Source organism: Poecilia reticulata, chromosome 21 (assembly GCF_904066995.2).
Source record: "Poecilia reticulata chromosome 21, P_reticulata-male-v2, whole genome shotgun sequence".
NCBI classification, from domain to species: domain Eukaryota; kingdom Metazoa; phylum Chordata; class Actinopteri; order Cyprinodontiformes; family Poeciliidae; genus Poecilia; species Poecilia reticulata.
This window is the reverse complement of record NC_088850.1, coordinates 18,527,080-18,539,498: the sequence shown is the minus strand read 5'-3', so window position 1 is coordinate 18,539,498 and position 12,419 is coordinate 18,527,080. Positions and strand designations below refer to the sequence as shown.

The 12,419-nt window shown below is 41.7% G+C and overlaps 1 long non-coding RNA gene across 1 annotated transcript in view; it reads left to right on the top strand.

Annotated features, from left to right (window-relative positions):
- LOC103457829 (uncharacterized) overlaps positions 1-12,189 on the top strand; it is a 50,729-nt gene extending 38,540 nt beyond the window's left edge. Inside the window, exon 4 of the long non-coding RNA XR_532481.3 lies at positions 10,756-12,189. This is a non-coding gene — a long non-coding RNA (uncharacterized LOC103457829). The remainder of the gene's footprint in view (positions 1-10,755) is intronic.
- The last annotated feature ends 230 nt before the right edge of the window (positions 12,190-12,419 follow it).

Below are 12,419 nucleotides of genomic sequence, written 5' to 3'. Positions count from 1 at the left end.
CTCATCATGACACACCTTTGGGTATCAAACACCAAAGAAGGTCAGACGGAATGCATCAAGAAGAGTATTCGGGGAAGGACTGCGAAGTTGAGGAATGTGTGGACATTGGGGACGTGTCAACCTTTTAAGCTTGTAAACCCAACCAAGAGACACACAAGTCATGGATGGATGACTTGGCCATTCGTGTCACTAAAAAGGACGTCTCTTGCCGCAGATGGGCGGAGGTGTCAACTTCTTGATTCAATCCTGCATCTGTCTCCTTGTGCCTGAAAAGGCCGTTGCATCATTTGAAGTGACGATAAAATAGAATAACTAAATAATGTCACAGCAGGAGATGGATCGCAGAGATGATACAATGCACGGGCCTCGCAAACTAATGGCCAGCTGTCTTCTAATGAGGCCTGCCGATCACGGCCCTCCTTACAATGTTGTCACCACCATTGAGGGATATCATGGGGGGGGAGTGCAGAGGTGGCAGATAAGGGTGGGACTGTCCCTCTCTTGCAGCACACACCCCCCTCAAGCCCTCCATCACCACTACTGAGCACTGAAACCCTCTCAGTTAACGAACTGTGAGCCGTCTAATTAGAGCTCAAAAATTCATGAGGGTCCTCATTAATATTGAATATCTGTTGTGGGCCACGACTTCAAAATAAGCACTTGCATATGCAGATGGAAGGTGAGAGAGGAGGAAGACGAGAAAGAGAGAGCGAAGACAGGAGTGAGCGCACCGAGCCCCAACCGAGGTAAAGGTACAGAGGTATAGGTGGAGGGAAAGAAGTAGAGATGATCTAAAGGCATAGGGAGTGGGAAGTACATAAAAAGAAGGGTGACGGACTGGGAGACTGACGAGTAGATAACACGGAAGGAGAGCAAAAAGGAGGAAAGGGGAGGAGATGGAACAGGATGAAGAAAAAGTGAAGGACCCCAGAGACCTGTACCTGTGGAGAAGAGTTGTAACGTCGGAGGACTCTCCTGGGAGAATATGCATGGTCTCTAATGAGGAGGGTGGAGTGCAATGGTGAAGAATAACAAGAAAAAAAAGAAGGAAAAAAAAACCGAAAGAAAAATAACATCTTGCTCTTAATCCCTTGCTGAGAGGGGAAACTCTTTTAAGCAGGTACGGAGATGTATCACTTTTCAAGTCCCTCACTCCTTCTGTTTTACCCTGAATAAGGGTACATGGATAAAAGATACAGTCATTTGAAGATTGTCTGCTACCAACAACCATCATTTGCCTTTGAGATAATTCCGGTTATTCCACTTCAGATTCAGAGGCATATGGGTAAGACGGAGGAGGGGGATACACTACATTAACTATATGTCACCCACTCTGGAAGACATCAAGAAAGTCATTTCATGGTAAAAATACAGGCACACAAACATTTTCTGCTGTTATCGCTAGTGGAAGACGTTTTTTTTTATTATTATTTTTGTATCACTGCAACAAAACCTCTCAGAATTGTAATGGAGAGTTAATCCAAGCACTCAAGACTCAGGTCACATCAACTAAATCCTACCTTCTTGCTTTCACCAATGAGAGTTTTGAAGTTCTTTGCTCAAATAATGTGGGGACTCACGCAGACCATGCAGAAACATCGGACACAGCTCCAATTGGAGCAGACGCACATTTAAGCCTAACAGCTAGAAGGTTCCCAGCTAAATGTTTGACAGTGGTCTTTGTGTTTGGAGTTGATATGTTCTTCCTGTGCGTGCGTGGGCTTTCCCTGAGTACTCTCTCTGCCTTCTTCCCATCATCCAAAAACTTGCATGATAGGTGATCTGAATTGCCCTTAGGTGTGAGTGTGCAGGTTTGCTTGTCTCGTTTGCCTCTCTGTTGGCAGACTTCTTTGCAAATCCGAGAAGTCCGTTAAAAAAAAAAACTAAACAACCCGTTCTGGATCATCAGCTGGATTTATGGTTCAGAAACTGATGGTATTCAGACTTACAGCCTCCAAGTTTATCTCCTTACTGCAGCCTAACTGCAAGCTCCTTTGAAGGTAATATAACTTTTTGAGGCAAGTGTCTTTAACGTACACCTCTACTGAGAATCCTGAGTTCTTTTTAACAAAATTAGATTCTAAAAAAGTGTTGCAGTGCCTTGCAGAAGTTCTCATGCTCCTCCTATATTATTCCGCATACTTTAGTGCATTTCTTGGGATTTTAAGTGGCCAAAATAAAGTAGTGCATATCTGTAAAGTGGAAGGGAAAGGATTGCATGTTTTTTTAAAAAAAAAAGAATTTATAAATGAAAATATTAATTTTCATAGTGGCATGCACTTAATAGTGCATGCCACACTATTAAGTGCATGCACTATGCACCACAGAAAATTTTTCTGTGGTGCTTCTAAATGAAATCCAATGTAACCAGTTGCCTTCACTAGAGTAATCATCAGCAAAAACCAGTTTGAATTTGCAAAAGATGACTAAAGCAGAGGTTAACCTTATAGCATTACCACTTGGCCAGGGTCTGAGTTCAGCACCCCGATTAATTTCTAATCTGACGTTTGGCATTATTTTTTGCAGTACCACATCCAAACCTAGTCTCAGTTAAATACACTGATTTTTACATGAATTGTTTTTGATAAAAATTGTGATTTCAAGCAAAAGATAGCTAGAAGATGTTGCATAAGGCCACCTTTGCAGTGGATAACTGTGATATGGCGTCCAAATAGGCCTTGTGTTCAGCAAATTTGGAACCAGCTTGTTTCCTCAGACTAGATTTTCTGTGTGCTACATGTAAGAGGTATCTGCACTTTCACCAGTATTTTAGTCTTATGGATGAGGAAATGACATCAGCACTTTCATCTGTTCATCAGTAGCATGCAAGGGTCCAAAAGAGAGGTTTTTCTGTAAATACACTATTTTTTATAGTGGTTCATTAAGAAGAAACGGTAAACAAAATGAACAATTTAAGTTTTTTTTGCTGATCATTGTTATTGAATCTTACTGAAACTGAGAATATTTAGAAGTGTTTTTACCTATACCCTTTTAGCGATGTCTTACTTTTTCTTCTCCTGCCTTAGTCCAAAATATGGTTATAGGGCTTTTCTTTGACAGTTCAACAAAAACCTTTTGAGTTGAAAAAATGCTGAAAACCTCAAAATTTCCCTCAGTCTCCAATTATCCAGCAAATTCGAGTGTATGTATGATTTGGAGGTGCGTGAATTACTGTCCATTTGGGAGCCCAGTTTCAGTGCATGCAAACTTGTACATGTGGGCCTTCACAGGGTGCACCATTTTTGCAATGGTGAGTGGACTGTTTGTAGCAGTTGCTTGATGAGATTTTGATTGAATCCAGAGAAGTTGAGGGTACACAGCAGCGTGGGTGTTGAAACAATAATATACTTGGAGCACTGCCTGCCTGGTCTCTGTGTGATGAGGTTTTAGCTTTGGTATGAGGCCATGGTACCGGCTATGGCTGCTATTAGGCTCAATAGCATCGCATTCAAGATGCAGATAGGCTACCAGTGTGATAAAGGACAAACAAGAAGGGAAAACCTTCATGATCCATTTTAAATACTTATAATTTACACTCTGAATGTTCAAATGAAAGCTCCGCCAACACCCTATTAAGGGTGCATTCACATCAGCCCTGTTTAGTCCGCTTTAATCAAACTAATTTTTGTTTGCGGAGATGTGAATGTGTAATCGGATTCTGATGCGGTCTAATTGAGTATGGGGATGCAAGCGGACCATAGACCGCTTCAAAAGCAGGAAGCAGATTACAGCGCAGAACATTCTGGGTAAATACAACCCAAACAATCATGGTAGTCTAGTATTAGTGGGAGATACAGCATGTGACCTTTTACCAAAGACAAAAAAGAAATTCTACAACCACTAGAACAGGGGTGGGCAATCCTGGTCCTCAAGGGCCGGTGTCCTGCAACTCTTAGCTGTCTCTGGTCCAACACACTTGAATCCAACAGGTGAATCACCTCCTAAGTGCAGTCAGGTTCTCCAGAGTCCTGCTAACAACCTCATTATTTGACTCAGGTGTGCTGAAGTTGAGACACATCTAAAAGGTGCAGGAGTCCAGCCCTCGAGGCCTGGAGTTGCTCACCCCTGCACTAGAATCTGATGCTGCTCTATTTTTGTTTACATTTTGTAAAGAAGGAAGTTGTGCTGATGTCTTCTTTGGATGTTTTCCTGTTGTTTCCTTCAGTGGTTCTTGGGGCAGCGCCACTACAGGTGAGGAGGGGAACAGGTTTTTCAAATAGTTTGGATTGTTTGACACAGAAAGCGAACCACATCAGCTGAAAATGTTGCAATTTTCGTCCCCAATCAAACAGTCTACTGGACTGTCAGGTGTGAATATCAATGTTCTTGTTGATTCTTTTCACTATACTGTGATATGTAACACTGTTTAAAGGGGCCCAGGAAAAGAAATTCAGACATGCAATATTCTTTTTGAAGAACATACACTGCTAAATGACCCATAAACACAGAAATGTATTCTTTATTAATGAGTCTTTTTGCACACCTACAAGCATGGACGGCAGCATAAACGAACACACGTGTGGACAAGTCAGCTCCGGCAGCTGTTAGCCCATGTGTCCTCCACTCTTTGCTCCCGTCTGTGTGTGTATGTGCTTGTGTTTGTCAGCGAGGTGACTCCTTGGGCCCTATATGAGCACTTCTTCTTAACGCGTCTGGGAGGTCCGGGCAAGTCAATGACTTTGAAGGGCGTGGATGTGAACGCAGTGAGAGATTTATAGGCTTCAGCCAGGATCACTCTCTTTTTCTGGTGCCAAGCTAAGCAGTAGCATAATTAAAACCTCAGAGGAATCCTTTTGAAGTCAACAATGGGCTCTTAGGCAAACCTTAATGCAAACACGCATACTGTACACAAACACACACACACACACAGACACATACTGGAGTCATGCACACACTTGTACTCCCATCTCTGCTCTCACACTTGGCAGCGAAGCACATACGGCCACACACACTCCTAGGCTATATGTCCATGTATCTTCGCTCTGGCAAGATAGGAGGGGGGTAGATTTGATTAGAGATGTATTTGTTGTCGAGGAGGAAATTTATTTCAACAGCCAGTTGCAGGTACATTCATACAACACAGTTATTACTTTGGCACATAATTTGACACAGGCCAGCATGCCATCACAGAGGGAATGTGCTCATAACAAGAAGACATAGTTGCAGGAAAAAAATGAAGAAAAAAACAAAAAAGCAGTCCAGGGTGTTGACAACATGTGGGGCAAAATTATGCATCAATAGTAATCCGAGTGAGTGCATACAATGAGAAACCACATTTGCCCAAACATTCCCCTTCGGTGTGCGCTAACATTGGTTTTCTGCAGACGCTTGCACGAGCACACACACACGCAGGCATGTACTGTATGGAACAATTACTCACATTAAACACCAACAGATGCCATTTTGATTAAATCTGACCGCACAAACACAAATGGAGGCGAGCAGGTCTGCGTCAAGCGCTCCCAGAGCATATGCCATGCAGGTCGTCAGGAGCCCTGGAAACGAGAGCAGGATCTGAAGCCGCCTGCTGTTGTTACCGTGCTGACAACACGCCACGGAAAAACACGCTCAGAGCCCCGAGATGGCGCAGGATCCTGACCTACCATCCGGCCCCCACAACCAGATTTTGCCCCAAAGCGCGAGGGATTGTAAACACAGACAAACTCTTGACCTTGTTAGGTGAAGAATATTGTTTAAGGAGGTGTAAATGAGTAATTTCTTTATTTTTTTTTCTCCCCATGTTTGTTCTTCAGATCAAAGTTAAAAAAAAAAGAAACATTCTAGATTTTTGCTTCATCCTAACGTAGTGAAGCCGGGATAGATTCATACCCCCGACCAACGGCAGCACAGATTAAAAGTATTGGGCCTTGTAATATGATCTCGGTGGGAGTTCACAATGCGAGTTAACTCGCTCTTTAGAGGGAGTGCGGGAGAATAATAATAAATGCACGATCCTTATCTCGCATTGCCCATAACCCGTGCAGGCATGGTGGTGGCATGCATCGATAAACTCATAAACAAACTGTAATTACTTGCCCATTAGAGTCAGACCCTCACAAACACGGGCTCATAATCCGTACACAGGAGGCATACAGGCTTGTTGCTCATTTTCATACAACCCACTGAGCGAAAAAGTGGAGCAAAATACTTAATGATTTGTGACTCGGGGACAAACAAACCATTTCGATATAAGAGGCTTACACGCTCTCAAAAGAGACGTTGCGCGGGCTCATCTGTGCACGCTCGGCCTGAGTTTGAATCTGAGTGCAGCGTCTTTTATAGGGGGAGGTGATCAAAAGCAAATATCCATATATTCTTCGACCCAGGGTAATAGAGGTGTGCTCAAATGAAATAAGCTGAAGGTTTTAGATGGTGATTTGTCCAGTGAAGAGGAGGAATTCAGGACAAATGCTGCCTTCGAGCAGCCCCTTAGAGACCTATCAGACGGGTATCTTACCCAGAGATTTAAAAGCGTATTATGATTTTTTTTCTTCTATTTTTGTAATCTTGAATAATGCTATGATGTCTACACTAATACAATTTCACTCACTTGAAATGCTGGATGCTTTAAACAGCAAATGTAATTGACATCCTGCTTTTCTTTATAATTAGGATAGTATTCTAATTATCTGATATCTTGAGGTCACCCCTAGAACAGTGAAACCAATACATCGACATTTTACAGGATGAAGCTGAAATCAAACCCCAACTTTATGATTGTAGCACAAGTACCCACTGAGTCAAAGACGGGAGGAACTGATCAACCAATCAGAAGTGGACTTTGGGCAGTGCGAACCCACTGAACATATATAAATCTCTCCACTGAATAAAAAGAGTCTCATACAAAAAAATTGACAAATCAATTATCAGTGTTTAAATGTGCAATTACTTGGAAATTATTTCCGAGTTTTTCCATACTTTTGTACTCGTTGACAGGCATTTGTAAAAACACCTTTCATGCTTAATGAATTAGTAGTGACATATGCTTCTAATTATTTGGAGCTTCGTTGCCAGAGTTGTTTTGGTGAGGCCAATGGTTCTACGGGTTCATTTTGAAGGGACCTGGAGAAAAGCACTTTTGCAGAGGGAAATTCAAATCCTTGCCATATCTGTCTACGGTTAATTTCTTCACAACAGGATTCTGTTTTGGCCCAGAATATAAGCAAATCATTTCCGCATAAGTTTTCCCGACAACAATCTTGTTCTTTGAAATGAACCCAATGGGGGGCCTGTTTGTTTCACCCCCACTCTTTATGTCTAGACACGGTGTCTCTTGACAGTCCTGACCATGCGCGACTCAGAGACAAACCTTAGTCCAGAGGGATTGATGGCGGGAGCCTTTAGTTCATTTATTATACGAGTCACAGACTCACGCCGACTCTCCGGGTTGCTCTGCAAACCTAACCAGGAGCTCCAGTGACTTTTCTGTGACATTTTGGACATTAATATTGCAGGGATTCCTTAGATCCTCTCTCCACACCCTTGTGTCTTCTCCTTGAATCCTTTAAAGGTGCTGGTCAGGTCCTCTAACCTGGAATAGCTCGTATTCAGGGTTTCACCCCGCCTTCCAGTTGGACACAAAGGCAACGCTATGATCCGCTCAGACTATATATGTGTGTATTTGTATATTTTTGCCCTGTGTGTGCTAGTTAAATTTATCTCACTCCTACCCTTTCAGTGGACTCTGTGATCAAGCAGATCAGGGCCCCATCTAGCTCCGTGTTTCTCTGTGGTGACATTTTGCCAAACCACAGGCAATCTAGTCCCCCCTGAATTCCCCACACATCCCTAAGCCCATGTTTATTCAAAAGCCAGGTCTGGAGACAGCTTGAGTCTTTTAAGTGAAAATAAAACTTCATCCAAAGAGCATGGGTCCATTTGGTAACAGGAAGTGTGAAGATAGAGAAAAAGAAAAGAAAAAAAATCAGCGAGCTTTGCAAAAGAGGAAAGTTGCGCGCAAATAGCATCTAATCTCAGTTGGTTTATTTAGCTGCAGTTGCAAAAAGTTTGCAACTGCAGCTGTTGTCTTTAAAAGTTATTTTTGGATTCACAAAGGAACTGAATTGATTATCATTACAGTTTCTTAAAATATGTTTTTTATGGGATTTACAACAAATATGGACATAGAGGGAATTGTGTATCATTCCAAAAGCATCAATATGTATAGTTTGAATAACAGGATAATCGGGCAGATGAAATGTTCAGAATGTTAAAACTAATTTTAAAAAAAAAATTTTAACCAACTTTTCAATGCCAGTTTTTCTGCCCCGGTTCACGAAAATAGAAGCTACATAAAGTTATGGTGACAAATGAATTTCCTAAAGCCACAGATCACACTGTACAAACTACACACGATTCTCAAATATGCAAACATGAATGCCATGGATATCATGAATAATTGCCTCTCCGTAAGTTGTGTAGCCTTTAACAAGTTTTTGGATTAATTTGCTTAGACATCTGAGCATGTCTCCAGTCAGAAGAGCTAAATTAAATAACTTATTTTACCGGAATCGACTTAGCTTTTAATTGTCTTCCTAAACTCACTCTACTGTAGAGACAGAAACTTGTTGTCCCAGTAGCTTTTATTTTACAATCAGCTTGAAGCTTAGTGGTTCCTGACTGAAAAAATGTAATCAGTGGGATTGATAGTGGAAACATTGACACAGCCTGCAATGGTTTTAGTAGACTGAAAACTCAGACCACAACCCAGGTTAAAGAGAATTTATGAACAGATAGAAAGTGTCTGCTCCTGAACAGCTTAATGGCCAAACTATGCAGCTTGAATAGAGTAGAAGAAGAAAAAGATCCCTTACTGTCCAGCAGCAACAAAGTGGCACGATATTGAGGTTCACCAAAGACAAAAGTATTAAAACATATGAAAAATAAATCAGGGATAAGATAATGTACAGTAAGGACAATACATTTAAAAAAAACTGTGCACTTATCAAAAACAGTAAACTCCCATCCAAAGAAATATGCAAATGATTAGTATCATTTAAAAATCTGCACAAAATATGCATGTATTTTGAGCTTAACATCATGTTATAATGTTGTTCTCTCATCAAAAACACACCTGCAGTGTTGCCTTGATTGAATCACCCGTGACATCCATTCAGCTGTGCAAAGGGTTGGGGGAGCATGGGCACCTCCTTTGGGGATGAAGCTCCTCCTCAGAGCCTCACAGAACATCCATCCATCACAACTCCCATGCTCAGCTCCTTCAGACTAGCCAGTTACAATTAGCAAATACCTTTTGGAACTGTGCATCAGCTGAGCTCATTATAGGAGCTACTTCTCAGTGCAACGCTGGTAAAAAACATTTTTAAAGGGTTAATAGAGGAGTAATGTTATGGAGACTTTTTGAAGGAGGAATTTCAGAAAGAGGAGTTTTTAAAGGGACAGAGGCCTAATGCCTAAGAGGCATTAAATTACAAAGACTAATTTTTTTTAAAGTTATGTTTGACATATACAACATCTTAATAGCTGAAGGTAACAGTTACTTGATTGTGCTACAAATTGGCATTATGTTCCTGAAAAAATGACGACTTCCCGATTCGCTCTGATCTCAGTCTTATTGAAATGTTGTACACTATGGTTAAAATGGGGCTAAGCCAGAAAACTAAACAATTTAAACATTAAGACGAGCTGTTAAATTTCCATCCATGTTACTTTTCCATCATGCCAAAAGAAACTCATCCAAATATTAATGAGGGTATATGTATATTTGAGTTTGCACCTATAATTTTCACCTGGTGTGGATTAAAGTTTTACAAAAATTTCTATTTTTGTAAAACACTCCTTGCAAAGTGTCTACAGAAGCCCCAAATCCTTGACATTGATGCTGATCATGAGCATTTGTAAACTTCTGACCATTGCATCAGATTAGCTCCAGGATTGACCGTTTCAAATACAAAATTACTGTACAATCCATAACACCCTAACATAGCCGTTGCAGATATTTAGCTCTACAGACATTTGATGGATGCATACTGAAAAAGAGCAAAGAAAACCTGAGTCTCTTATTTTAAAATGGTACACAGAGTGTTAACTTAAAAAAACAAACCCCAAAAAACCCCCACAGCCATCACTCCCCAATGCCAGGCGCAATAAAGGATGAAAGTCTTTAGGTCACATGCTCAGAATACCAACTTCTGATGCTTTAGCAAGAAGAGAGGTAGTAGTTATTAATTATAGCATGGCATCTTGAAGCGGAAGGTATTAGCCTCTGTTGCACTAACCGCTAACTGGTGTTTGACTGGCTCTCAGCTCGCTAATACGTCTGCAGGGACACGGGAAGTTTTAATTAATCCTGAGCTGACGGCCAAGCTAGGACATCCCCCGGGAGACATCAGGGAAAGCAAGGAGTATCAGGATACTTAGCCACAGATTAGACTCAACACCCTCGCTGGGACGCCGAAATGGGACGCCGGCGCTAAAAGGGGCCACAATTGTTCTCCGCTCACCTGGTTAAGTGAGGAGACGCCGTTTTGTTAAAGTTCCAACGGCAATCTTCTGAGAAGAAAACGGAAAAACTGTGTTTTTTGTGTGTGGGTGTGTGTGTGTGTGTTTCTCTACTAATCCGTCAGTCAAGAAGAAAGCGAGTCGTCACTTATTCAAAAAAAAAAAAAAAAAAGAATATTAATGTTCTGCCGTACTCAGTGGAAGTTTCCTCTGCTGAAAAGGTTGTCTGACAGAGGAATAAATCTCATGCATGTTTGTCAATATAATTTGTTCCCCCCTCCTTCACCTCACCAGAGGAGCGCGTTGGTCCCACAAGGGTTCTGATTCAAATGCCAACATCTGTCTGGCGACGGAGCCGGCGCCGAGACGGACCAGGACACCTTCATCAGAGGTATTCTCCAGCTGACAGAAGCCACAAGGTGGACGAAATAATGGGTGAGCTGAAAGAGGCTTGGATATGCAAATCCCTCCATGCACCCACTCCCGTGTTAAAGCGATCCGTCTTGATTAATATTTCATGTACTGGAAATCTATTAGTTGTGTTGGTGGGGGAGTGGGGAGTATGGAAACTTTCTCCTTTTTATTCAGATCCTTTGTTTTGCTTTTTTGAATACTTTTGTTTGAAGTCATTTTTATTTCCTGAATGCTTTCGGAGGGGTTAGGGATGGGAAAAAAACGAGAATTTTCCACAAATATTGGACCAAAAATCACAACATCTCTCTGCAACTTGGAGAAAACTGGTGCCGACTCCTACGATGTTGTCCAAAAGTATCCAACCTTTTGAACATTTTCACGTTTTGGATCAGTGCAGCCACAAATTCAAATGTATTCACCGTATTTTCCGCACTATAAGGCGCACTGGATTATAAGGTGCATAGAATAGACGTTACAGTAGAGGCTGGAGTTACGTTATGCATCCACTAGATGGACTAAACGGAATGTCGGCAAAACAGTCCGACTCCGGTCGGCGAGGAGAACCTTCCGCGACTGGGCCGGGGCGTGCCGGGACGATGGTCACCCTTCTCCATTCGCGCACAGCATGTTCGTGGAGAACGTGGTGCTAAATGACCTGCAGACTACCTGATTCTAGACGGTCGGTAGGTAGATAGGTCAGTCAAACTTTATTAATAGATTACACACCGGCGTTCTGACAACTATCCCAGCATGCACCGCACGCTTCTTCTACGGGCGAAAATGAAGTCGGCGGCTGCTTACCGTAGTTGCTAGACCTGTTGTGGCTCAATATTGGTCCATATATAAGGCGCACTGTCGGCTTTTGAGGACATTGAAGGTTTTTAGGTGTGCCTTATAGTGCGGAATATACGGTAATTGGGATTTAATGTGATAAACCAACACAAAGGACTACTTACATGTATTTAGAAGGAAATGGGTAAACGGTGTAAGTTTTTAATTACAAATCAAAGTTCTGGTGTTCATTTTGCATTTATTAGTCAGTTCTAAGTTGAACCAACTTTCACAGCAACTCCTTCACCATGTGTCAACCAGCTGGGAAATTGTTGCGTAGTCTTTGAAATCTACTTGAGTGTATATGAACAGGATATTTTAAGTCTTAACACTGACTTACAACTTGGATCTGGGCTTTGACTGGGCCACTCCATCAATATCAAATTAAAATGCTGCAAATGTCCGTTGTCTTCCAATCCACAGATCAACCTAATGTCTTTGACATTAGAAAGTCAACAGGTACCTATACACCCATGTCTTATATTGTTTCGTTTTTCTTCTTTGGATGGGCTGCACTGAACCAAATTTTGTTGAGCTTCTGTACAATGACAGAAGCTCAACTGAGCTCAAAATGAGTTTATTTGTATAGCACATTTCAGCAACAAGAGAGTTCATACTACTACATCATAAAAATGCAAAGTTGTAGAACACGAGGTCAACTTTTGACAAAGGCTGGAAAAAGTCAAGAGATTGACTCTCCCATGTGACGCTGT